The 26998-nt window shown below is 48.2% G+C and overlaps 1 pseudogene; it reads right to left on the minus strand.

Annotated features, from left to right (window-relative positions):
* Window positions 1-26998, minus strand: part of LOC146194629 (uncharacterized) — a 77149-nt pseudogene that overhangs the window by 15000 nt on the left and 35151 nt on the right.

Consider the following 26998-nt stretch of genomic DNA (forward strand, 5'->3'; position numbering starts at 1 on the left):
GGATGCATTGATAAGTTAATCAGTTACCTCGAGAGTGACGCTGCGCTATCTTTCTTGAAACTAGCGAAAGAAGCAGCCCCATGTACACTCTTCTACGAGGACAAGAATTCTAGTGGACTGCATTATCCGAAACCAGAGTTTATCGCCCTATTGGACAAGGTTTTCTTTAAAAAAAAATACTTGTGCATCTACCACTCACAAGTGCTCTCGTAATACTTCAAATCCTGATTCAAGCAGCGCAATTGAGAATTCGCCGTTGCTGAGTTGCCCTGAAGCAATTAACAACAGCCTATAAGGTTCGCTTCTTTGATATCTGAAAAGTTTATCAGAATCTTTCTTGTCAATTATGCCAAGAAAGTGAGAGACAGGAATTACAGGCCAGCTCCCTATATGAACAAACCGGCCAGGAAGATTGAGACTGAATTTTCTAGCCGCAGGTCACGTTTTGATGAATTGATGAATATGTAGTACAATGCATTACTTTGAAGGACAATTTTTTATTGTTTGCCGCTCTTTTCAATTAGGCATAAATGTTCATGCCCATTCTCTTAATTAAAAGTTGTTGTTTATCTAGTATAAAACCGACTACGTCTGTTATACACGTACGTGCGTCTGTCACGAGATTACATATACACATTTTGCCTTTCAGCCGACTGATTTGTTTTGAACAAAACTAGGACAGCTCACTCCACTAGACAACTGAAATTTGAACTATATGCGTAAATTTTGTTTCTTATTTTGAATCTGAAACGCGCCATGAATTTTTGTCGGTGCCTCTTTTGCTCTAAACGAAAACAGAACCGGTTGACAGAATCTCCAGCCAACAGTTTGCCATGCACTCACGTCAGGTTGCGCTACACCTGCTTACAGCTTTCGAAGGAACGCTGCATAGCCAGATAAATTTATTTCTGTACAAAAGTTAGGGGCAAAAAATGTTGAAGTGTACCAGCTTTATTCGACCGTGCTCGGCCGCACTGACGAAGGCGCGCGCGCGCGTGAGCGGTGTTGACTATATTTTATTCCTCGTACACGATAGATTTCAGACGCTGATTACGGCTTCTTTGTATAAACCATAAGGGGAGGAGGAGGAGGAAACTTTATTGAGGAGAATTTGGAAAGTTCTTTCTTCGTGGGAGTTCGCTTCTCCTCAAGCCGCCCCAGGGGTGGTCATCGCTCGATGGCGCTCGACGACCTCCTTGGCCCAAGCCGTGATTGCGTTTTGCCGGCTTGGATCAGAGCTAAGCAATGCGGCCTCCCACTGTTCAGAATTGGTAATCTGCAGGCCCTCCGGCGGATGCATGCTTTCACATTTAAACATGATGTGTTCGAGGTCTGCCCTCTGGTCACCGCAAAGTGAACATGAGGGGCTGTATTCGCCTGGATACCATTGTGCTAGCTTATACGGATTGAAGCACGTATTTGTTTGAAGTTTTCTAAGTAGTGTTTGTTGTGATTTGTTGAGTGTATAGTGGGGCTCCGGATATTTCAGTCTGCTGTTTTTATACCAAGTCGTAATTCCTCTGTACGTAGGGTCTCTCTCGCGAGCTGATCTTAGTTCGGGGTAACGCACCTCCCGGCCTACGACGAATCCTCGGGCATACTGGTGCGCCGCCTCGTTTTCAGGATGACCCGCGTGTGCGGGGACCCACAAAATTTTAATCGAACGTGCGTTTTTAGAGTAATCAAAAAAATTGAAAATTTTGGCTGCTGGTTGATGGATTCTACCTTTTGCGAAATTTCTAATGGCTGTTTTTGAGTCGCTAAAAATGTATTTAGAGTCCGTCGTGACAATCGCCAGAGCTACAGCCGCCTCTTCTGCCTCCTCTGGCGTTCGTACTTCGTTTATCGTCGCTGAATTTTGTAAGCGATACTTGTGATCGACTAGTGCCAGGGCATAGGCTCTCTTATTCCCGTATTCTGCTGCGTCCACATATGTCGTATTTGGTAGACTGGAATAGTATTTCTCTAATGATTGGGCTCTTGCTACCCGACGCTGCAGGTGAAACTCCGGGTGCATGTTCTTAGGTAGTGGAGGGACTACCAGTATTTTGTGTATTGGACGGGGAACCGACGTTACCTGTGAGTGTCTGCCCTCGTAGTGTATGTCGGTCTTTTGCAGTATCTGTCTTCCGGTCGATGTTGCGGTCAATCGCTCGTACTGCGCCGTGAGGTGTGCTTCGATCATTTCTTCTAGTGTGTTATGTATCCCCAATTGCATGAGTTTCTCGGTAGCCGTGCAAATGGGAAGACCGAGTGCTGTTTTGAAGGACTGCCGAATAATGGAATCGATCGCTTCTCTTTCCTTGGCCTGTAGGAATAAGTAGGGCGTGGAATATATAATGCGGCTGAGAACGAATGCTTGCACAAGTTTTAGTGTCTCTTTTTCTTTCATCCCTCTTTCTTTGTTTGATATCCTCCGAATTAGGCGAGATGTTTGATTACTTACCGTTCGGAGTTTTTGGATTAAATCCGTGTTTTTGCCATTTGATTGAATGTGCATACCCAGTATGCGTAACTTTTCTACTCTCGGGATAGTGAAACCATCCATGTATATGTTGATGTTTGTGTTAATGTTTTTTTATATCGTTTTGGTTTAATGACTAAAAGTTCCGATTTTTGAGATGAGCATTCCAAGCCAATTTTATCCATCTCCTCCACTACCGCATCTGCTGCTTGCTGCAGCGTGTCCTCAATTGTGCCGGCGTGACCCTTCGTTGTCCATAGAGTAATATCGTCGGCATAGAAAGAGTGTTCTAGATCTGGGATTTGTTCCAATTTGCGTGCCAAATTTATTAAAGTGATATTAAAGAGAAATGGGGACAGTACTGAGCCTTGCGGCGTGCCCCTGTCCCCTAGTTGGAATTTGTTGGAATGTATAGATCCTAATTGAATTTCTGCTGTCCTACCTGTTAAGAAGGCTTTGATATAATTATACATCCTGGCGCCCACCTGCAGCTCGGATAGGGCATCCATAATAGCTTTGTGGTTCACATTATCGAAGGCTTTTGTAAGGTCAAGAGCTAATATGGCTCTTAACCTGTTATTCATCTCAGGTGCCAAGATTTCGTGCTTAATCCTTAACATTGTGTCCTGTGTGGATAAAAGGGGTCTGAATCCCAACATAGTATGAGGGTACAGATCCCACTCGTCCATGTACGACTGAAGCCTTGCCAGGGCTACGTGTTCGAATAATTTACCTAGGCACGAGGTGAGAGATATCGGTCTCAGGTTTTCTATTGAAAGTTTTTTCCCTGGTTTCGGAATAAAGGTTACCTTGGCGTGCTTCCAAGTTTCCGGTAAGGATCCTTTATTCCAACATTCGTTGGCGAAGTTGGTAAGTTGGGAAATGGATTTTTCATCTAGGTTTCTCAGCATAGTATTTGTGACCCCATCCGCGCCGGGTGCCGCGGGCGTGCGGATTTGAGGATTCGGGTTGCCTTTATATTCCGGAAGGGGTTCTCTGTCACGAGAGATGTTGAAATAGCGAGCCTTAAGAGCGTTAACGATTTCTTCGTTCGTGAGGTCATTAACGTGAAGGATTCTTTGTATTTCCTGCTTCTTAACTCCTTTGCTGGGTTCGGGATCAAGAAGATGTCGCAGTAAATTCCACGCATCTCGCGTACCCATGTTTCCATTAAAGTTGTCGCATATTTGATGCCACTGTTGCTGAGCCAACTGGGACGCGTGATCTTGAATTTCCTTGTTTAGGTTGGCGATTTTGACCCTAAGCCTTTTGTTGTGTTTTTGCATAGCCCATCTCTTTTCCATACTGTGCCTAGCTTCCCACATGTGAAGTAAGCGATTGTCAATGTTACTTACTTCGAGTTCATTTTCTATTTCTGTCGTGGCCGTGCCTACATCCTTTAGGAGATTGGATGTCCATTCCTGGATGTCACTTATAGAATCAGAATCGTAGTTATTCCTATGCTCTCTGAATTTGTCCCAATCTGTGATTTTATGCTTTTTAGGTCGACCTTTGAAATTTCCAATCTGAATTTCGGATTCGATTATGTAGTGGTCACTTCCTAAATTTTGCCTAGTGTTAGACCATCTAACATTCGGTAGGTTTTTTCCGGCCGTAATGTCCGGACACGTGTCTCTGTTGACGCTGTTTCCAATCCTAGTAGGCTGTAGGGGATCTGTATATTGTGTGAAACCTCGTTGCTGGAGGAGGTTCATTAAGGATCTCCCTTTAGCTGTGGTCTTCGCATGCCCCCATTCTACATGGGGAGCATTAAAGTCTCCCACCACGATTAAGGGGTTGTGTTTGGCTATGTTTAGGGCTTGAACGATGACTGTTTGAATTGGTGGATAGCCAGCTCTTGGGTTACTGTATAGATTAAGCACGAATAAAGGCGCCTTGTTCCTTTTCGAAGGGATAATTTCTAGCAGTATGCAGTCAATATCGACGTTTTCGAGCTCGTGGTTTATGACCGCTAAATTTCTGTGGACTAGCGTGGCAGTATACGGGTCCTTTTGGACGTGGAGCGGCTTGAAGACCCTAAAGCCCGGCAACTTCGGTCGATCGCACCTGCATTCTTGTAGTGCGATAATATCTGGCGTTTTCTCTGTCTTTTGCATGTGAAGAAGTAACTCGCCTTTCTTTTTGAGAAATGATCGGCAGTTCCACTGCCATACCCTTATATAGTTAGGCGGGGCCATGAGGTTGTTGTAGCTCTGGTGTTTGCCCCTGAACCTTTGGGGGAATTCTTAGGAGAATATCTTGCAAGATGTTGTCTATAATGGCGAATTTTTGGTTGAAGTCTTTTTGCGTGGTTATTATGGACTCGAGTATTACTTCTAACTTTTCAAAGCGGTTATTTGTTACTGCCTCTAGTTTCTCAGAGCGCTGACTACTCTGAAGTGTGGGTTGTTCAACAGTTTCCGCGAGAGTGGCCTGGTGACCAGCTACTGCTCGTTTCTTTCTAGGGTTTGGACCCTCTTGTTCCGTAGTGGGAACTGGAGTGATCGTTTCCTCTGACGCGTTTGTGTTTTGATACGCCTTTCCTTTTTGTTGCATAGCGTTCCTAAGATCGTCATTTTCTTTTTTCAGTCGTTTATTTTCTGTTTCAATTATGCTCATTTTCTTTGAAAGTTCATTAAATTTAGAATGGAGGACCTGCAGCTCTTGCGCTAGGTTTTGGTTTGACTGACTGTGGGAGGCCGTATTTGCCCAGCTCACCTGTTTGAGGATGCTTGCCCCCGGGGTTGGCGTCCTTTCGCGGTGGCTGCTGCTGCTGCTGTTGCTGCGGCCTCTGTTGCTAGTTGATCCGTTTCGGTCCAGAGGTGGGAACGAATCTGAACGGTCCCTCGGTGACTTCGTGTCGCTCTTGGCAGTGGATCTGGATTGCCTTTCTTTCCTGTTCCAGTAGTGTCTTGGATTCCTTTCGAATCTTTTCTTACACTCGCGATCTCCGGTTTGATGTTTTCCGCCGCAGATGATGCAGACCGGGGTGCATTTTGTTTCCATCGAATGCGGTTCTCCGCAATAGGGGCAGATATTCTTCCAGGGCTTCGGGCATACGTCTCTACGGTGTCCGACCCTTCTGCAGTTAGTACATGCTTCGACTTTGGGTACAAACGGAATCACTGGGAACAGTATTCCGAAGTAAATGATGCTTTCGGGTAATTCTTCTGAGTCAAAATGGATTAAGATTGATTTCGAGGTTTTACCCATGTTTCTGGCTTGAACTATGGGTACGTTCGGGTTTCTTTTCCTCAGTTCTGCGATCATTTCTCTCGGAGATTCGTTCTCGTAGGCTCTGTATATTATGCCCTGTACCGCACGATCAGGTGGGGCGATGTAGGAGGACATGTTGATTTCTTTGTCTTCGATCTGGATTTTCTTAACTTGCACGTACTTCAGTGCGTTGTCCTGACTCTGGGTGGAGATCGTGAAGATGTTCTTGACTTGATGCGTTCTTGCCGAATCTTTGTCAATGTCTTGCGTAGGTATGCCTGCAGTTGTGATGATTGCATGCTTGATAGTCCTTTCGGAGTATTTGCCAATGTCGACGCCTCCCATTGGCCTATAGATGATTTTATAATCGTTCTCCGGTAGTCGTGGGAGAGGACGTCTGGGGTACAGAGAAAGGGGACGCTGCGTCTTCATGCCCGCCGTCTCCTGCTGTTGTCCTGGATCCGCGTTCTTCGTGGTTTGATTTTGGACGCCAGCGTTTTTCGACTTCCGGTAACGAATTACTTCTTGCCAGTCCGGTTCTTCGAAAATATCCTTGCTAACGGCTTCTCCTTGCACACTGTATGCCATGATGGGGGCTCTATTTCTATTCTTCGACTACGCCGAGCTAGGCCTGATGGTAGATTTAGCGCGGCCGCCTCACGGCGCCGGCTTGTTGTTGCTTTTGTGAGACTACTTCTGCTCTGATGGCGATGAACTATGGCTCAGAGTGAAGCGGTAACACTCACGTTGCTTGCCTGGTGACAGGAATTGTGCAGATCGGTGGAGAAATGGCACAAGAAGGGGCAGAAAGCGGAGCCCCATGCGAGTCGTGACCGGCTCGGTTGGCCCCCTAGCGGAAAACTCCATAAGGGGTGAAATGTCGGACCTGCCGGTTGCAACTGAGGCGGGCGGAGCGAAGAGCGAGAGCGCGTTCCCTTTGCGCGTGAACGGCGGTAGCAGAGGCGCCGCAGTGGGGCGGTGGCGACCCCACCGAGGCTCGGCGGGCGGTGGAAACAGACCCCATTGGTGAGGCCGTAAAAGAAGAGAGGCGCGCTCTCCCTCGAGACCGGCCGTGGCGCAGGCGTGCTCCTTGGCGTAGAAACCACGAGATGGCGCCACTGCAATTTCTTCTAACGGCGGCATTGATGCTGTCTCAGACACTTGTGCGTGTTTTTCTGTGTCGTTGCCCCATGGTGGTGCATTTATGCTTCTTTAGTAAATAATCCTGGATGCCGTTTGATTTGTATCTAAGCATTATTTCGCACCTTGGCTTTTTGAAAAGTTCAGAAGTGATGAAAAATCGCGTCATTCTGTGTTGTCTTCTACCATAAACGGGCTGTGCGAAATGCTTGATTTGTTGCTGGCTGTCAGTTGTTTACGTGCACCTCTCAGGCTACATTTGTTTACCTGCGAACAATATTCTAGTTCACTATAAGTGCGCATATGGTCAACTACCCACGCGATTCATCTGTCCGCGCACTTACGCGCTCATGAACATATGCAAATTTCTTTTTGAAACGGTTCAGCGGCCTCCGAAACGCACTTGACTAACTTTTACCCAGGATTTAAAATATTCCCAACCCAAATTCCGGCAATTGCAGCATGTGCATGACGTTGCTTCGCACAGAAAGGTAAGAGGGACAATCAGGCAGGGGTGTATACGCACCGCACCAGGTGCCAGAGAGGGTTTTCCAAGAGGAAGTCGCAGTGCAGAGACGTTTACCACGTGCACGTAGTCCCAAAATATGCATTTGGGCTCAAAATGGCGCTCGCAGACCGCTGAAGATTGTGTCAGTAGTTTGTACTCCCTTGAAGATTGCGCTCCCACTTTTTCCTGAGGTCATCTTCTGTAGGAGCGGCGAACAAAGACGCATTAGGAGCGCCCGGGTAACCGCTCCGACAGCCCAGCGCAAACATCGTGCCACTCAATGCGGATTACACAGCACTTTTTATCAGTGTTAAAGCAATATTTCTCTATGAACACAAATTTCTGCCCGCAGACCGCGTCCACAGGTCGTGTAGGCAGGCCGAGTCCGCAAGCAGGCTGCGTAAGCATGCCGCGTCCGTTCCGACCAACGTTACTATAGGGTGTTGCACAGTTAGAGGCACGATGTAGAATGCTTCTCCCAGCTAAACCGCGGAATCCTCGCAGTTAAAATTTTGCACAGAAATGGTATTTTGTTGCTAGTATTTTTTAATACCACATTATGTTTGGGGTACTTGCCTGATTCGATCAAAAGAAGTCAGATGTTCCCATCTTATGCGGCGGCGACAACGCCAGATGAGCCACTGCCCCAACAATGGTACTGGTGGCGTCACCTCATGCTGCTTACAACAACTCAAAACTTCTGCCAAAACATTCGCCCGCTCTTTTTCTGCTACAGAGTTGTTGTAAGCAGCATGAGGTGGCGCCACCAGTGCCATCGCTGGGGCAGCGGCTCGTCCGGCGTCGTCGCCGCCGCATAACATGGAAACATGTGACTTCTTTTGATCGAATCAGGCAAGTTCCCCGAACAAATTTGGTATTAAAAAACACTAGCGACAAAATGCCCTTTCTGTGCAAAATTTGAACGGCGAGGATTCCACGGTATAGCTGGGAGAAGCATTCTACATCGCGCCTCTAATTGTGCAACGCGCTGTAGATACTTTGTTCCGACTGCCCTCAGCAGCACGGAGGCAGCGGTGCGGGGCCAGTAAAAGGCGCGGTAACGCCCCTCTCGGGAGGCGAGCGTTTTTGCTTCAGCCGTTCATGGCCTCCAAGATTACCCCCGCGCGCGTTAATCTCCGGCCGTTCCAATCGACGCGCGCCCCAGCCAAATGTTGTAAGTTTGTCAGTTCCTCCAGGCTCCACCAGACCGCAGTGCGCGCCTATGCGTCGATGCATCGTCCAGCCCGCTCGCGACGTATCTCTGCTGGCGGTTCTCTCGTTTTTTGCGCGTGTACATTGACGAAAAATTTGTTACGAGCTTGTCACGTAGCCTTTCATTTTTAGCTGCTTTTCCAGCAAAGACTGACCGCAAGGTGTGTCCTAAATGTTTCACAATTTAAGTGTCGTGTTTACTACAGAAGCGGTGTGTTGATGTTCTTGCTGCGAATTCAGATAATGCGTGCCGTTCTACTTAGAATTTCCGCATTGTGCTCGTGTAGATAGTTTCTTTGCTTGTGAAACAGTTACTCGTCAAGACTACCTCGTGTAGGTGGTAGTCCTTGAGTGCCTATATAACGGTCACTCGTGAAGCTGGCAGTCAATCAACGTTACGAGCGTATGGTCGAGTGGTAAAAGGCATGCATGTTTCTTATCTGCAAGGTCTTGTTGCTTGTTACAGTTTAGTGAACTGAGGAGACATTCGTTTTCCTCCCCATTTTTATTCATAAGACTGCGCTTGCTTGCAAATATAACAAATTCCAGTGGAGCGTATATCGCTACATTCCATGTGTAGCGTATACATGCCGCTAGCTTATGTTGCTTACTTCGAGAGGTGCTCTCTTCTAGCTTTGTGCAGTAAGGAAGGACCATGCCACTGGAACAACGACGATAATCAGAAAAGTTGCTTAGGCTACCGCTAATCAACGAAGGAAAAACAGTAATTGATCAAGCAGCTTACCGGAAAAAAACAACTGCTGAGCAAGATAGGAGCTGCGTGTTTAGTCTGACGAGTTTTATCTTTGCGAATACAAAACTACGCAAGTATTCATCCTATGTGGTGATTGAACTTTGTAAATAATGAAATGTTTGTGTGTACTTCTTGATTGTGCTTGCCCATATTGTTTTTCTCTTTGTCCACCTCATGAGGTTTGTAGATAAAGAAACATGTCTTTTTTAAATTTCTCGCAGTGTTTGCCTCGTACTTTTGTTCAGAAAGTCACTAGTATCATTACAACCGGCGGAGGATTAGTGCCAGAAATGTTATCATAAGTTTCGCCTATCATTGAAAGTTAATGAAAAATTGCTAACTAGTGTGTAAGGTCTGCCATTATTCTATAGTCTAATCATAATTCGTTTGAATTAACCCACTTGCTCGTCTTGGCCCTCTCCGTGCATAGGCATAGGAATAAAAATTTAAAATAAAAGCACTGCACCCAGTCTAGCATATGCAAACAAGTGAAAACAAGAAATAAGGTGCAACTCGCGTGATAATTGCTCACATTTATGCTATGGCGGGCCACGTAGTTTACAAACGAGGTAATAGCTTCTATCAATCGATCGTATAGGCTGATCCGTTTTTAACGGGATCAATGCGGAATACCTCGCATATACTCATATGACGGCAGAGGTGCCTGAACGTGCCACGATTACCCTTCACCTCTATCGAACTTGCGCGCTTACGATCTTTCAAGGCTGCTTTAAGACCATGCCAGAAAAAAAATAGCTATCGTGACATGCATCCAAGTAAGCAATAATCTTGTGGCTAGTGGCGGAACCATTTCTTGCATTACATTCATGCGATGGATGTTTATGTAAGTCGCCACACTCGTATATACTGTGTTTAGAACCCTTTCTAGCATTCATTCATGCGATGGATGTTTATGTAAGTCGCCAAACTCTTAAATAATGTGTTTAGCGAGTGAATGAACTGGCAAATGCACAGCATGTATATACACATTGACACACACAAACACACAAAAAAACGCGGAACCACAGCAGGTAGTCGCTGCCTAACTTTACGCATGTGGGCCTCATATGATTAGGACTTTAACAATCGTGAAATTGTAGGCTACCGTCTTGCCCGTGGCATTTTAAAGCTGGAAGCTCGACTGTGGTTCGAGCGCAAGTTTGCGCCATAGTTTGCGCATAGTTTGCGCCAAGCTGCTGCGGAACACTTGATGGATGGATGGATGGATGGATGGATGGATGGATGGATGGATGGATGGATGGATGGATGGATGGATGGATGGATGGATGGATGGATGGATGGATGGATGGATGGATGGATGGATGGATGGATGGATGGATGGATGGATGGAGTATAGTAGCGTCCCCTTTTAAACAGGGTGGTAGCAGCAGCTATCATTCTCATTTTTCTCCCTACATCCTGAATATTGTTTTGGTTAACTGTACCATCATTCTGTTTATTGAATTTTTGTTTCTACATTACTGCCATTATGCCACTTCTCTGCTTTTAAGCCACCAATCTTCCAGTCGTTTTTTGCTAGTTTCCACCGCCGGTTTATTCATCCGGCCACTGGTATCTCTAAACCACAGAGCTTCAGGAACAGTTACTGCGCCTGCATCAACTTCCGGGTGGATACCATTACATTCGAGTACAATATGGTGAATTGTTTCACTGGAGTTACCACATACAGCATATGCGTCATCTTCATTGTTAAATTTCTTTTGGTAGCTGCGTGTTCTAAGGCACCCTGATCTAGCTTCAAAAAGTAGAGCACTGCCTCTTGAGTTATCAAAGAAAGCTTCCTTCCTGATCTGCATTTTTCGGTATAATTCCACACTCTGTTTCTTCTCCATCGAATTTACCCAATTTTTACCTTCGGTGTTTTTCACCTGTTGCTTAATGCTCTTTATTTATCCGTACTTGTGACTATCATACTTACTAGTTAGGTTCCTAGTTCGTTTTCTCCCTTTTGAGTCAAACTCTTTTTAAGTACAGGTATTTAAATACTTTAGCTGCCCATCTGTTACTGTCCAATTTCCTCAGGCATTCCTGATATAATATTTTACTCTGCGCTTCCCGTACTTCGAAAGATGCCCAGCCCATATCTTCCTGTACCGCCTCATTTGTGGTTTTGCCGTGGGCACCTAGTGCTAATCGTCCAACGGCTCTCTGATTTATTTATTTCTAGTGTCGACTGTACCTCTGATTTTAGGTACAAAACCGCATTTCAGAAAGTAAGTCCGGGCACCATAATTCCTTTCCAAATACCCCTCAAAACCTCATACCTGTTGTATCCCCACAATGCCCTATGCTTCATTATCCCGGCATTCCTTCGTCCTTTGGCCTTAAGAGATTGCTCACGCTTTCCAATGTATGCCAATCCTTCTTTTACCCATACCCCCAGATATTTGTATTCTGCTACTCTGGTTATTTGATGGCCTTGTATTTTAAGACTCTGAACAGTTGAGCCGTTGAAAATCATCAGACTCGACTTAACTGCGCTAAAGCTAAAGCGTAGAGCGTCCCCTTCGCCTTCGAAATACTTAACTAGAGTGTGCCATTCTTCCAGACTCTCAGCTACCAGCACAATATCGTCTGCATACATCAAACCGGGGAGGCGCTGCTCTACCGCTTTTCCACCTAAACTATATGACAGGTTGAAACCTAGGTTACGGTCTTGTATCTTCCGCTCCAAGTTTATCATATAAAGCATGAACAGCAGGGGTGATAGAGGACAGCCTTGTCTTAATCCTTTGCATACTTTGACATCTTCCGTACTTCTTATCCCTTCCCGCGTAATTTCTACTTCGTTATCCCGGTATATTTCCTGTAGGAACTCTATTATCTCATAACCGATACTTTCTTCTTTTAGTATGTTCCACAGGAGTTCCCTGTTTACGTTGTCGTACGCCCCGTTTATGTCCAGGAAGGCCAAATACAAAGGTCTATTTTCCACTCTAGATATTTCGATGCATTGGATAAGCACGAACAGGCTATCATCTAAGCGCCTACCATTTCTAAAGCCGTTGTGAAATCCTCCGAGTATCTTATTACTTTCTACCCATGACTGCAGCGTTAATTTCTTCGTCTGCCGCTGGGTGCAGTTACTCCAACTAGTGCCACCGCCTCCTTTCCCGTTGCAGCGCAGGCCACGTACGCGTTTATGTAGTTATGTGGTGTCCCATGATGGCAATCAGCAAGCGAAGGAAGAAATGTCTAGGCGTGTGGACGAAGACGACGCTCAGTGTTCAGTTGTGCAGCTATGCGGTGCAAATTGATTTCAGAGTGCTGTTACCCATCGGTGCGTGCTTTCCACTCGTAACAATATTATGATCCTCTAGTGAAGCTTTTCTTGAAGAAGTCATATGTGTGAAAAATAAAAAGTTGTCTGTACTTGTACATAAGTATCTTGTCCGAATTTTTCCCCTCAGTCAGTCGAAAAGCTCAAGAACTGCGTTCAAATTTTGCATTAGGCAGTAGAGTAATCGTCGGTGTTTTTTTCCAATATAATGCAGGGTATGGATGGGCGTAAGCGACTAGATTTGAGAACAAATGCGTGCAATATACACGCCGTACTCTAACCTATCTCCCCACCTGCGAGCAATGCGAGGCCGCTATGCTCAGCTCGGACCCGGGAATTCAACTCTGGCTCATCGAGCGTGCAACCCAGGTCGCCAGACCTCAAGGGCTCAATGCCATCTAGCGCGGAAGCTTCTGCCTGCCTGACCTTAAAAAATATTAAATGTTTATCCTCCCCCTCCTCCTCCTTTCCAATATACCAGCTTCTTCCTCTTCTACAGCTGCGACAAAGTCATGCAAACCTTTCCTTGAAGCTGTGTGCTATGATACCCCGTTCTCATTCTTGCTGCGGAGCTGGTTCGAGGGACAACGCCGACGCCGACAATTATGTTATTATTTACTAGTTCTCTTTTACAGCGCCCACAGTAGGGCTCACCTTTCCTTGACGCTCTGTGCCATGGCGAACCACATACTTTTATAATGAAAGCCACATTGGCGGCGAGGCAATTTCGCAGTGGCATAAATTCACTTTTTGCGCGAGTTCTATGCGCATGCGCGAAGTCCCAGCGGCGATTGATGGAAACATATTGAACGGCGTCGACGGCGTTTCTCGTCGCAGCCAGTGCACGGGGGCTGGCGGCACGGTGGCCGCCATCGCAGGCTTGGCAAAGCGATGCCAACCACGTCGGCCGCGTACGGTTGCCACTCTCGAGGCGTGCCGGGGTGCAAGACGCGGTTTTGAGGTTCCCTTCGGTGAGCCGCAACCAAGAACGACGTGAAGCTTGAATTAGGGCTATCAAGCGTCACGATTTGAATGGGCGACCTGAGCAACCTACTGCGTACTCTCGACCGTGCGAAAAACACTTCGTTACAGATATGTATGCAGCCAGAGGAACTGTGCATGATGAAAATACCTACTGGAGTTAGCACCAAGCTTGTAACCCGACAGTGATAGCCGCAATGAGGATTTGTTAGGTCGGTGTTTGGTGTATGAGCGACGGGGCCTGATTGCGATGTATCGTGTCGTTTGTTTTCTTTATGTGGGAAGGGAACAGGTAGCGCAAGGTGGCCATGTGCGCTAGACCGCAATATTTAGCATATTTTATCGCGACTGCCGCCTGACTAACAAGAAAAAACATACGGTGTTTTTTATGGTGCACCGTCGTTCGCGAGCCGAATGGTTGAGCTGGTCATGAGGCTTGCGAAGGGATGTGCATCACAACAAACGCCGTATATATTTTTTGTTAGTCAGGCGGCAGTCACGTGAAAACATGGGAAATATTACGGTCTAGCGCACACAGCCGTCTGTGATATATACGCTATCTGGCGATTTCGCACATAACGAAAACAAAAGACAAAATACATCGCCATCAGGCCCCGTCGCACATAAAGCAAACAGGCACCGAACGAATCCTCATTGCAGCTATCACTGGTGTGTTACAGGCTGGCGTATTAGCAAACCATATCCCATAGAAGCACTCGAGCAGCCGACGCTTTGCAATTCCTCTGAGCAGCGCCACCTGGTGACAAATAGTGTGCATATTGTCTAAAACAAATAACAACGTATTTAAAGGCCACCGTTCCGCCGTTTTCGTTGCGCAATGGCCGGCATTTTCATGATCTAATACGGCAAACAGAGCATAATATTAAAGGGCGTTAGAATGGCATACAAAAACTGTACCACACGGATTGTTGTGAATGGAGAACTCACTGATTGTTATTCGCAGCCTACCTTGAACCGCTTTGCTTGGCCATCCGGAATAATGAATGCATAACGGGATTCACGCTACAATCAGTGCATGTGAAAATCCTGGCTTATGCCGACGACATCGCTGTCTTTTGTGCAAATAGAGAAAGTATTTGTGAGGTGACGAATGTAGTACAGAATTTTTGCAGCTGCACAGGTGACCAGATAAACTGGAAAAAAAGCTGCGGTTTCTGGCATGGTAGCTGGGAGGTCACACCGGAACACTATTCTCGGATGCGCTGGTCAACCACTCCAGCATTGTATCTAGGAGTGCCCCTTGATTCTTACCGGGACCCAGATCCGTACTGGCATGACCAAGCATCGAAGGCAAAGGAAATAAGTGATGTGTGGCAAGGAAGGCTGTTATCCATGTTCTCGCGTGCCATTATATGTAATCTGTTCCTTACTGCTAAAGTGTGGTACGTGATGAATGTGCTCAGTGCTTCGAGGACAAACATACAAAAACTTCACCGTGTTTTTGCCGTTTTCATTTGGGCGTCGACCTGGGAAAGGACGAGCCGAACAAATTTGTTTCCGTACAAACAGGAGGGCTTGGTCTGGCCCATTTATTTTTGCGACAAGTTGTCTCGCGTTTCATGTATCTTCGTGACCAAAATGATGTCTTCCTCAGAACAGTAATCCAAGTTCGGCTTGGTCGACTGCTTCCTAATTTTCTTGTCAGTTCGTGTCTCAATGTAGGTGGTACAGTAAGAGGGTACTTGCGAGAAGTGGTGCTCGCGTACAGATTGCTGCATGTGCGCTTTTCCATGGAGTATTTGTGCAATGTTAAGCGGAAACAATTGTATGCGGACCTAGTGGACACAATGCTTCCCGCACCGATATACCGTTTGTCGCACTGTCCAGGCCCAGGAGATGATGTACTCAAGAGAGTTAAGAAGATGGCAATATCACCACCAGTCAAATCATTTTTCTTTAAACTCCACACTAGCACATTATCAGTCAAAATATGGAGGCACCCTAAAGGCCAGTTCGTCCCTTGGTCAACAAACTGTTTCTTGTGTAACAGACCAGAGACGATAGAACACGTGTTTTTGGACTGTTGGGATGCCATTTTTTTCTGGGATGTGCTTCAGAGAACTTTAAAAAAAGAGCTACCTCTAGATGCATATGGCATACGAGTTTTACCTTTTCCTAATACCTCCACAGCTTGTGGAAAACCAGAATGCAGTTTACCAAGGCAGATATACAAGTCAATCCTGTACGAGAACATTTCATACACAGTGTTGTGCGGTTCAGGGAAGTGCATATGACACTCCCCGAGCAGCCACAATGGATTCATGTGCTTGACAGTTTGGTAAAACTGAAAAGTTTTAACCCGCCGTGTCACGCGAAAGTGTGCTGGCACGTTTTATTGTTCACCGTCTTGTTTTGCATGTCCAAGTCGGCAATAAAGAAGAAAAAAATTCGTGGCGCAATGGATCAACATCACCCATCTATGCACTGATGCCACTGAAACATCTGTTCGACTCCTATGTTGGGATTTTTTTCTGAATATTTGTTTTTGCAGTAGCCTTCACCACAATTATATCCTGCCTTCAGAGAGTGTATGTTACCTTTAGGTTGCGGTCAGAGAGACGTTCGGCAAAAATCAGCATGACAACAGTTACACTAAGCAATTTAATTTCCCATTATCATTCCCTGCGTCAATGAGTGTATGTTACCTTTAGGTTGCGTTCAGAGACAACTTTCAGTAGCAATCGCCGTTTACAGTGAGTTATGTTACCTTTAGGCTGCGTTCCTAGAGACCATTCAGCAACAATCGCACTTTAACTCGCTCAGAACGTCGTCTGCTCCAGTGCGCCAACGGCATATTATTTGGCAATACGCGGCCGGGACAATGCTCTGTTCAGGAGGTGTGGATAAGTGCCTCTCTGCCGAGCTTCATAGATGAAATCCTATAGCTGCACGCTTGTAGATGACTCGAGGAGGAAGCGAAGCCCACTGTACCATGCCGGTGCCGTGGTGACCACGTTGTGCTCGTTAACTCAAGACGCCCCGCGCATATGCTCCCCTCGCAAGTCACAGTAGACGATTCCACCTAGCCCTGCAGCATCAACAAATCCCGAACTGCTTTGCGCTTTGAAACCCCCCCCCCCCCCCCACTCCCTCTATGTCTCTGCGCTCTCCTAGTGATTTTTTTACAATACATTCAAGTCGGTCTTGAGTGTGCACGCTGAGAGAGTCTCATTCTGTCACGTCGAAAGCAAACCCGTGCCATGGCCTGCGCTACTCGCTCTTATAATACGAATATAGTATTGTGAAAACATCATGAGTGGATTGTAGAAACGCTGAAACATTCCCCCTAACTGCGTGAACATGAAACTGCAATCACTGCTACTACTTTCCGCCCGGAAGGCGAAAACAAAAGAGGGAGCTATCGTTTTCTACCTGCGTTGGCGTGGCCATTTCGGACGGTACGCTTTCGTGTGGTCTGCTACATTGCCATCCAATGGGTATCCCACCGCTTCCCGGATGATGGCGCCACATCCTTCCGCAAAAGGTGGATTTCCGCCTTGGTGGCACCGCTCTCAGCGCCGCTACCTAACAACCACCTCCTCCCCATCTAGCTTGTATACAACGAGAGCCCCTACAAGAGAGGCGGCCCCGCCGGGGTGGTGCAGTGGTAAGACGCCCGACTACTGTGCTGGAGTCGCCGGGTTCGAACCCGACCTCGGCGGCTGCGTTTCGATGGAGGCGAAACGAAGAGGCGTCGTGTGCTGTGCGATGTCAGCGCACGTTAAAGATCCCCAGGTGGTCGAAAGTACTCCGTAGCCCTCCACTACGGCTCCTCTTTCTCTCTTTCCACCTTCACTCCCATCTTCCTCCCTTCCCTTACGGCGCGGTTGCGGTGTCCACAGAAAAACAAGTGAGACAGTTACTGTGCCTTTCCCTTCCTATAACTAAATCAGTTAGCCCTACAAGAGCCCCGCCGGGGTGGTGAAGTGGTAAGACGTCCGACTACTGTGCCGCAGTTGCCCCTTACCTTCGCCTCACGCGAACAGATCGGGAACGACTGGATGCATCACTGCGCAAGACATACAAGACAGCATTGGGTCTACCCATGTCCACTTCCACCACCAAACTGATGACCCTCGGGATCTCCAGCACAGTCGACGAGCTGATTGAAGCGACTCTAACTTCCCAATATGAGCGCCTCTCGCTGACACATGTGGGCCGTGCAGTACTGAGCCAGGTAGGAATCACTCCTCTGAGGGCGACTTCTACGTATATGGACCTCACGCCTGAGCAGAGACTCAGTCTTCGTATACCTCCGCTTCCCAGACGTATGCATCCAGAGTATCATACAGAGCGCAGAGCCGACCGAACCCGGCAACTCCACAAACGTTTTACCGGTCGCCCCGACGTTACGTACACAGATGCCTCCCACCACCCCCGTCGCCCCGCTATGGTTGCGGTTGCATTGGCACCGCACCGAAATTGGCACAACGCCTGCAGCATCCTCAACGCCGCAACTGCTGCCACCGCAGAAGAGGTTGCCATCGCGGTAGCTCTGACCGACCCCTCCACCAAAGTAGTCGTTAGAGATTCCCAAAAGGCAATTCGTAACTTCGATGCAGGTCGGATATCCCGACAGGCACACACTATCCTCCGATCTCTCCCCTTCCGACTACACCTCGTCTTCTCATATGGACCCCAGCTCATGAGGCGGTCAGCGGGAACGCACAGGCGCATGCTCTAGCCCGAGAACTCAGCTACCGGACGGAGCACCCTCCTCAGCCTGCCGCTTCCTCTGACACTCCCCAAGGCACTCATTAACGCCTTGTTACATACACGGACATCATCCAGCATTATCGGCTCGAACGGTGTCTATACCCCCTGCACACATGGAACTATCCCGGCGCGAGGCCGTCCATTGGCGCAAAATACAAACAGGAACCTTTCCCGACCCATGGCTATATAGCATATTTTCCCAAATCTTCTTGCACCTAGCTGCAAACACTGCTCACAACCGGCCACATTCATTCACATGGTGTGGACATGTACACGACACAACGCAGACAATACAGCTACAATGGATGCGTGGGAGTCCCTCCTGCGTACCACCGAGCCCGCCCAACAGCGCCAGCTCATTTTGCGCTCATTGAAGGCTGCAGAGTCCCAAGGGATCACTGCTGACCTTCTCTAGGCAGTGCAACCAGTCTTTCGGCTGGTTCCCCTTCTTTGGGTGTAAATAAAAAGTTTATCATCATCATCATCAGTCATGTTTAATAAAGAAGAGAGGAGAATGAAATAAACAAAATAAAGAGCACTGCAGAATCTGCATTGGAGTAATTCGAAAGCACGGATGCTGCTGTTGGCTGCTTCTGGTTGTTTTTAGTTGCTTAATTCACCTCCTGTTTGCTCATTTTAGTCTTTAGTTTCAAATTGAGCGTCAATCCCTTCCTGTGCCCTCTTTCGGCCCTACTTCCGGTTTCGTGACGTCACATCATCTACGTCATATTATTTCTCCTCTTGTTAACCTATGCGTTCGCGCGCAGCGGCGGTGGCCACGTCGCGTCCCGCCAAGCCCAACACCGCCTTGACTATGCCTTACACTGTGGAAGGCACCGATATTACTGCCGCGGAGTTATCCGATGGCTCATGGACGGCGTTCGAGATGCAACGCCGGTACCGAAGACCATAACCGCCCCAGAAACAACCTGCCGAGGCCCAGACGCCAGCCACGACATCGACTCCACCGAATCCGCGGCCACGCGGACGCCGTCCACCTTTGACCAAAAAGCGTCCTCTGCCCCGCCTGCCCTCAGAACACCTTAAGATCGTCCTCCGTCCACAGGGCACACTGAACCTCCACACCGTAGGCCCCGCACGACTTGCACTTGCTATCTACGCAGCCGCCAACGTCGACCACCGCCTAGCGGTTACTGCCGACCAAGTCCGCATACACCCCACTAACAACACCATCACAGTGAGAACGCCTGACAATGCCCGTGCAGTGTCTTACGCCAAGATCGGCCCCATCACCATCGACAAAACAGTAGTCCCCGTTGCCGCCTACGCCCCAGCCCCGGACAATTCCGTACGGGGGATTTTGTACCGAGCCTACAGTTACGAAAACGATGCCGAGATCCTGGCTGAGCTCCGCGCTCGTAATCCCGATCTCCCTATTGTTGCTGCGCGTCGTATGGGCAAGACGCAGCACTTCGTCGTTACGTTCGCCAACACCGAGCTGCCCCGATACGTGCGGTACTTGGGGTTTACTTTCGAAGTCTTCCCTTTGAAGTCTCGCCCGGAGTCGGGCTTCAACTGTCGCAAGCTGGGTCACCGAGCGGACGTGTGCACCCAACCACGAATACCTACTTGCCGCCGCTGCGGCGTCGCTCACGACTCCCCACCAGCCGGCCAACCACCTACCTGTCACGCCATGTGCATCGTCTGCAAAGGCTCACATCCAACAGGCAGCAGAAGCTGCAAATACCGCTTCGTGTCTAGCCACAGGCTCAAATCATCACAATCCCCCACGGACACTGCCACTGACCCAGGCAGTTCGCCAAGCGGCCGCCAGTCCCGTCCCCGAGAACCAGCCACCAACAACCACCCCCAAGGGATGAATCCTTCCCGCCACAACAAAGCAGCAGTCCCCCAACTGACCCCGCCACAAGCCAACCATTTCAGCCGCAGGAACCAAGAGATGTCTCTTTTCCCCCTTTACGTGGACGAAGTGGGAGCAGAGAGATAGGAGCAGGTCGTCGTCCCAGAGACGCAGCTCGCGGATCAACTCCAACTCCGGAGAAGAAGGAAGACCTGCCAACATTCGGCATGGAAGACGCCACTTACAGACGACAAGCAACGCCGAGCACCCGACCCACAGGTAAGGGAGCTGGCAGAGTTAGTCCGACAACTGCAACAACCGTTAGCTCAGTCTAGGGCAAAAATCAAACAGCTACACACTGAAAATGCGCAATCAAAAAATGAAAAGTCGTCTGTGGCTTGCGCTCGCGTTGAAGTCAGCCGCTATGAGGACATGGAAGTAGATCAAAACCGATGTAACAAAAGAAAGGCACCTTTGGTACCTCGGCCAGATACAGATGACTTAGCGAGTAATTATGAAGAGAGATTTGCAAAAATAGACCAAACTAGCCAAGGTGGAGGAAACTATCCAGAAACTAATACCACAGCTTAACAAAGTAACTGACACAATGGAAAAGTTTCCAACTGCTTTCGAAACTGTCCTAGCTAAACTCGACACGCTTACAACCAGGGTTAACGCACTAGCATCCCCCAGCAATCTGATGATATCTCCAACGCCAAATGCAGGCTCTTTGCCTCCCGCCAACACTGCATTCTCACGCCCAGCTGATGGTGCGTCGGCGCGTCCGTCCCCCAGCAGCATTCTCTTACCCAGCGTATTGCAACCCGCTCGAGCGGAACCTTACCCGATACGCGATGGCTAGTACACCTGTTATAGTGTGGCAATGGAACTGCCGGGGATTCCGAGCCAAGTGCAAGGCTCTGGAATATGCAGTTTTGGCCCAAACAAACAGACGGGTAGACATAGCACTTCAAGAGACGAATACAGAAGTAAATCTTGCAGGATATACAGCATACAATTAGAAAGTGTCGGCTGAGTGCCCGCCGATAACAGCTACACTTGTACAGCGTAATCAAACTGCAAACCAACTAGATTTGGAAACACCGGAGGTCTGTCATACATTTATACAAATCCTGCCGAACAAACGAACACAATCTCCCCTTTACATTCTAAACGTATATAGCCCACCTAAAGACAACACCACGAAAATAGACAGCCACACACTTCCGTAAGGCGCATGTAGCCGCTCATAATGGAATATTGGTGACTGTTGGAGACTTTAACGCACCCCATGCAGAATGGGGCTACTCAGTTAACAGTAGAAATAGAACTAACTTATGGGAGACAGCCCGGGCGCTAGGGCATACCTTACTCGTCGACCCTGATAAACCTACGTGCATTGGTAACAGTGTAACCAGGGATACGTGCCCTGACCTTACCTTTGCCAGAAATATCCCCGATGCGTGATGGGAAAACCTAAATACAAACATAGGAAGCGACCACTATGTACTATGTACCACTTTGCGAGCCACGCATTGTAAAATGCGTCGCCAGGAAGTGAAGCACACGAACTGGGACGCCTTTAGATATGTCCGCTCGCAAAGGCCAGCGGAAGGTATAGTAGATTTAAGACAATGGACGGGGCGTCTGTTGCAAGATGCCGCAAACACTTCTAAAACTGTTACCCTGGAGGACAGCAGTCCCAGCCGGGACGCTAAGCTAGTGCACATGATTGAAGCACAAGGAAGTATCCATGCTCGATGGCGTAAAAATAAGCACTACCGACGTTTACAAATTCGGCTAACTCGGCTTGAAAAGCAAATCGAGGCTTACTCGTGGGAACTTAGCCGAGAACAGTGGCACCAGACTTGCGACCGCCTTAATGGGCCACTGGGCATCAAGAACACGTGGTTTTTACTTAGACATTTACTGGATCCTACGAGAACTAAGGCCGATTCCCACAAGAACCTACATTGGATCTCGCAATCTTTCTAAGGCACCGACGAAGAGCTCATGACCACATTAAAAGATAAATACATTAACACCTCCGAGGATATACCCACGCCAGATGGGTACTCTGGATTGGATAATGCTCGCATGGATAGCGTCTTTACCGTAGCAGAGATTAGGGCTGCTCTTAACCAAATTAACACCACGTCGGCACCGGGGGAAGATTGCATCACCAATAAGATGTTGCGCAATTTAGAGGACCAGTCAGTTCTTCAACAGGTACTGGAGAGAGGACAGCGTCCCTGAGGAATGGAAGCATGCTAAAATCATTTTCATACCTAAACCGGACAAAAGACTCGAGATGGGGAACCTCCGCCCAATCTCGCTAACGTCATGTCTCGGGAAGGTAATGGAACAGGTTGTCTTAAACAGGCTCCTTATGCACACCGTTGCGGAAGGCACGTTTCCCGCGTCCATGATTGGGTTTCGAGCAGGTCTTTCGACTCAGGACATTATGTGTCAAATTCAACAAGACATTCTAGATACAAATGACATAAGAGCCACGCGAACCATCCTGGGACTCGATGTGAGTAAGGCCTTCGACAATGTGTCACACGCTTCCATCCTCACTCACCTCTCACAGTTAAACGTAGGCAGACGGTCATACGACTACATCGCTGCCTTCCTAAACGCGCGTACGGCTACGCTCCATTTCGTTGCCAAAGCTAGCGACAAAATTACACTAGGGACGAGAGGAACACCGCAAGGCGCCGTACTTTCACCTTTTCTCTTCAACATCGTTATGAGCGGCCTCCCGCGTCTGTTAGATGATATCCCACACATACATCATTCCATATACGCCGACGACATCACCATATGGACCAATTCTGGCTTCGATGGAGATATTACAGAGTCATTACAACGAGCTATCGACACGGTACAGTCTTATGTGCAGGAAAACGGCCTTACCTGTTCACCGGCTAAATCAGAACTATTAGTTATAAGGAACAAACAAGCTTCACAGGCAGAACCAGATTCTCGAGAACCTATCCAGTTACACACTGACAACCATCCGATACCCCTGTAGCCACGATCAGAGTTCTCGGAATGTTGATTCAGAATAATACGCAGAACACAGAAGCTATACGCCGGCTACGCGTCACGGCGCACCAGATAGGTGGGCTGGTGAGACGCATTGCCACACGTCGCAGGGGTATGAGAGAAGCCGACCTATGCAGCATTATTCAAGCCTTTATGATAAGCAGAATAATATACGATTGCCCGTACTATCATTTGCGTCGTAGGGAGGAAGATGCACTTAATAGCATAATTGGAACTGCATACAAAGCGGCCCTTGGCTTGCCAGTATACGCTAACTCAGATCGACTACTGCAGCTGGGATTTTTTAACACGCCATCTCAACTAATTGAAGCCAATAAGACAGCACAAGTGACCCGCTTATCATGCAGCCTTGCGGGACGCGTAATTCTCGACAAGCTCCACATACACCCTACTGAGGAGGTGTGCGCAACATCCCATTTATCGGCTGACATAACTAGTAGACTAGTTGTTAAACCAATAGCCAAAAACATGCTACCAGGCAGACATGATGCCCGCAGGAAGACAAGGGCACAGACCCTTGAGAAACAGTACGAGGACGATCCACAAGCAGTGTACGTGGATGCAGCTCAACACATAAAAAACGGAGCATACGCGGCATGCATGGCCACTCCAAAGTCAACCTTCACTAACGCCATAACATTTCATGCTAGCTCCATTTGCGAGGCAGAGGAAGTAACTATCGCACTGGCCATCGCGGATCCCCGCACCAAAACTATTCTAAGCGACTCAAAGAGCGCCGTCCAAAATTCCGCCAAAAATTCTGTAAGCGCACTCGCGGCGCGAATTCTACGCAACCGATCTCTCAATCACAACATCAATCTCGTATGGGTTCCGACTCACGCGGGTAACTCCGGAAACGAAGGGGTCGACCGTCTAGTCCGAGGCTTAACCAACCGGGAGACGGGAGATCTATCGGGAACGGACGGGCCTGTCGAGGCGTCGCGCACATACGCGGAGATAACAAACTTTTATCGCGAGCTAAGATGCACGAACCCCGCCCCTCACCACGACCTCGACCGGGCGCAAGCCACGACACTCAGACGCCTACAAACAAAGGCCATTCTTAGCCCCTAACAATTATCGTTAACTACGAACGGAGAATTCAACCCTGCATGCCGGCACTGCGGTGACGGGACGCAGGCCACTCAAGACCATATACTGTGGGAATGCGCCAGCAATCCGCCTCCAAAGACACTCTTGCCAGCTCCCTCAGTGGAGGAATGGGACAATCTGTTGGCCAGCCCAAGAAAAACTGCGCAACTGGCCCTCGTCACGCTAGCTCAAGAGGCCGCTCCCGACTGGAGGCCACCCTAGACTCGCCCCAGCCCGAAATAATTCCTTTCATTTTGTGGCAATAAAAGTTGTTACCACCTACCCTTTTAGTTTTTGGTACTTTCAAATTGCGCGCCAATCCCTTCATATGCTCTTTTTGTGGCTCTACTTCCACTTGCGTGACGTCACATTGTTGAAGTCATATCCACTAGGGCTTCCCTTTCTCGTTTTCCGCTTTCACTGTCACCTTCCTCCCTTTCCTTACGCGCGGTTCAGGTGTCCACAGAAAACGTGTGGTAGATACTGCGCCTTTCCTTTCCTGTAAAGCAGTTATTCTAATTAATTACCTAATTAACTGTTGGCCTAATTATTTTTTTTGCAACAACATCACGTCACGGTCTATCGATTTACACCACTCATTAACCGCTAGCATGGCTCAATTACAACTTCTGCGGACACGATTTTGCAGACACGTTCTGCGGACACGGTCTGCGGACAGAAATCTGGGAACATAAGTAATGCTCTCGCATTAATTATGTCGCATTAATAAGACATGATTAATGCTCTCCAAACAAGGCATATTTCGAATCAACCAGGCATCAATAGCTTTCAATACGCTGGTCTATTATAGCTAGAATGAGCTACCATTGCGGCGACGAAAGTACTTTTTTTTTTGCTGTACGCGGTAGCCTGAAGCCATTATTGTTTTAAGGAAGGGAGATTGAACTCCATTCTTGTATGCATGGTGCTGGAGCTAATGCCGAAACTCTTATTTGATTATTTTTTAACTGCCGCGCTATGAGGATTCATTTGTAGTCTAGAGGTGGTGGTGAAAGCTTTAATGGAAAAAAAGTTAGTGAAAGCCAAAAAGGGCCCTTTGCATGAGTGGAGTCCCAAGTTCGGGACCCGGCTGGACAAAGCCACTGCACTTGCCCGTTTAGCCCTGGCAAGAACGATGGCAGGAGACTTCTGGAAGGAAGGCGCAGTATCTCACACTTTCCCCGTGAACTGTGCGTTAGAGTGGTACGCCATCGCTCCTGTCGCGTAGCGTTGCTTGGCCTGCGTTCAAGATTGGGATTGCAGATAACAGGTACGCTCCTGAAGCGCTATGAGAAGGGTGGGCCAAAATATGGCGGAGTTGTCTCAACCCTTCAAGGGCGCGCGCATCGACACACCATAGCACCTGGTGTCGTATTCCATTGGAGACCGCTTCACTTGCTTTCGCAATCTCCTAGACGTAACTACAGCTAAGGCAAAGTTAATATTCCTTTATTCTCTACTTTCTTCTGTTTGCACTAGGCAGCGAAGGTGGCTCAGCTACAGAGCCAGCAAAGACCCGTACATTTTCTTTTCCTTCATCCTACAGCCACAATAACAGTGTAATATAGAGGGTGGCTGTTCCTGGCCTTACGGGGCTGGGACGGTAGGTCAACGTCGCTTGCAGAGAGCTACCCAGCCACCGAATTATATCTGTTGTAGGCCATCATTGCAGCCGCAACTGTATTCGGTGGTGGGCGACGGCTGTTGTTGCGGCGCGCGTCATTCTCTCCCTATTCTTTTTCCTTTCTTCTCTGATTTCTCTTCTGTCCGCACGAGGCAGCGGAGGTGGCTCAGCTACACAGCCAGTAGCAAGCCTGTGCATTTGCTTTTCCTTCTTCCTACAGCCACAATAACAGGCCCTTGCAATTTCGTTTCCTTCCTACAACCGCAACAACAACAATGAGGTATAACGATCGAGAAGGAGAGCGAATTGCCGCTCAGCGGCACAAATAAGACAGCGGAGAAGCTTAACTCAACGGATGCTGAAGTATTTGCCTGGAAATATATGGTTGAGCGTAAGAAGAACGAACATAACAATGCTAAATGCTCTGGGATATCTAGAAATAACCAGATAAACCTCAGCTAACGCTACGTATATCCTGCTAAAGCTGAGCTAAGCCCCTGCTAATTCTTTTAACTTCTTAAGTCCGTAGTATGATGTGGCGTTATCGTAAAGATTCGTTTGTCCGGCCCAAAACTAGATAGACCATCCACATCGTGGTGGAAATGTCAACCGCTCTGTAGGCGAGGGGCTTTTTGAATATTTTCCGTGCGAATTAGATGTTGATGAGACTGTGGGTATTATTATAAAATTCACGAAGCACTCGTCACAGTGATAAGCGTGCCAGCAAAGCGGTATGTGCAGTAGATTTGGCTGTCCACACTTAACACAGCCCGCTCTCTCCACGTGGGTATGTGCGATGTATCAAGCACGAAGAGGATGCAACAGCTCGTGCTGCGCGGGCAACGAAGCGTTACCGCCCGGCAGGTGCGTCGCGTGACAGTAAGACTATCGAATTTTTCCTCCCAGTGCCTCGCGACAGTAGCATCGGACGCAGCGGCTGCAGCGGCAGCCATCCAGCCAGGGCGTTGCAGACGGTGGCATATCCAACTGCTCTTGCCAGACTACATGCTGCTCATCGCCGCCGTGGAACGCCAAAGCAGTGGCCCCATGGCAGGAAGCGACGGTGAGCCGCTCC

The sequence above is a fragment of the Amblyomma maculatum genome, chromosome 3 (genome assembly GCF_055883805.1).
Source record: "Amblyomma maculatum isolate TAMU_Amacu chromosome 3, ASM5588380v1, whole genome shotgun sequence".
In the NCBI taxonomy this organism is placed as follows: domain Eukaryota; kingdom Metazoa; phylum Arthropoda; class Arachnida; order Ixodida; family Ixodidae; genus Amblyomma; species Amblyomma maculatum.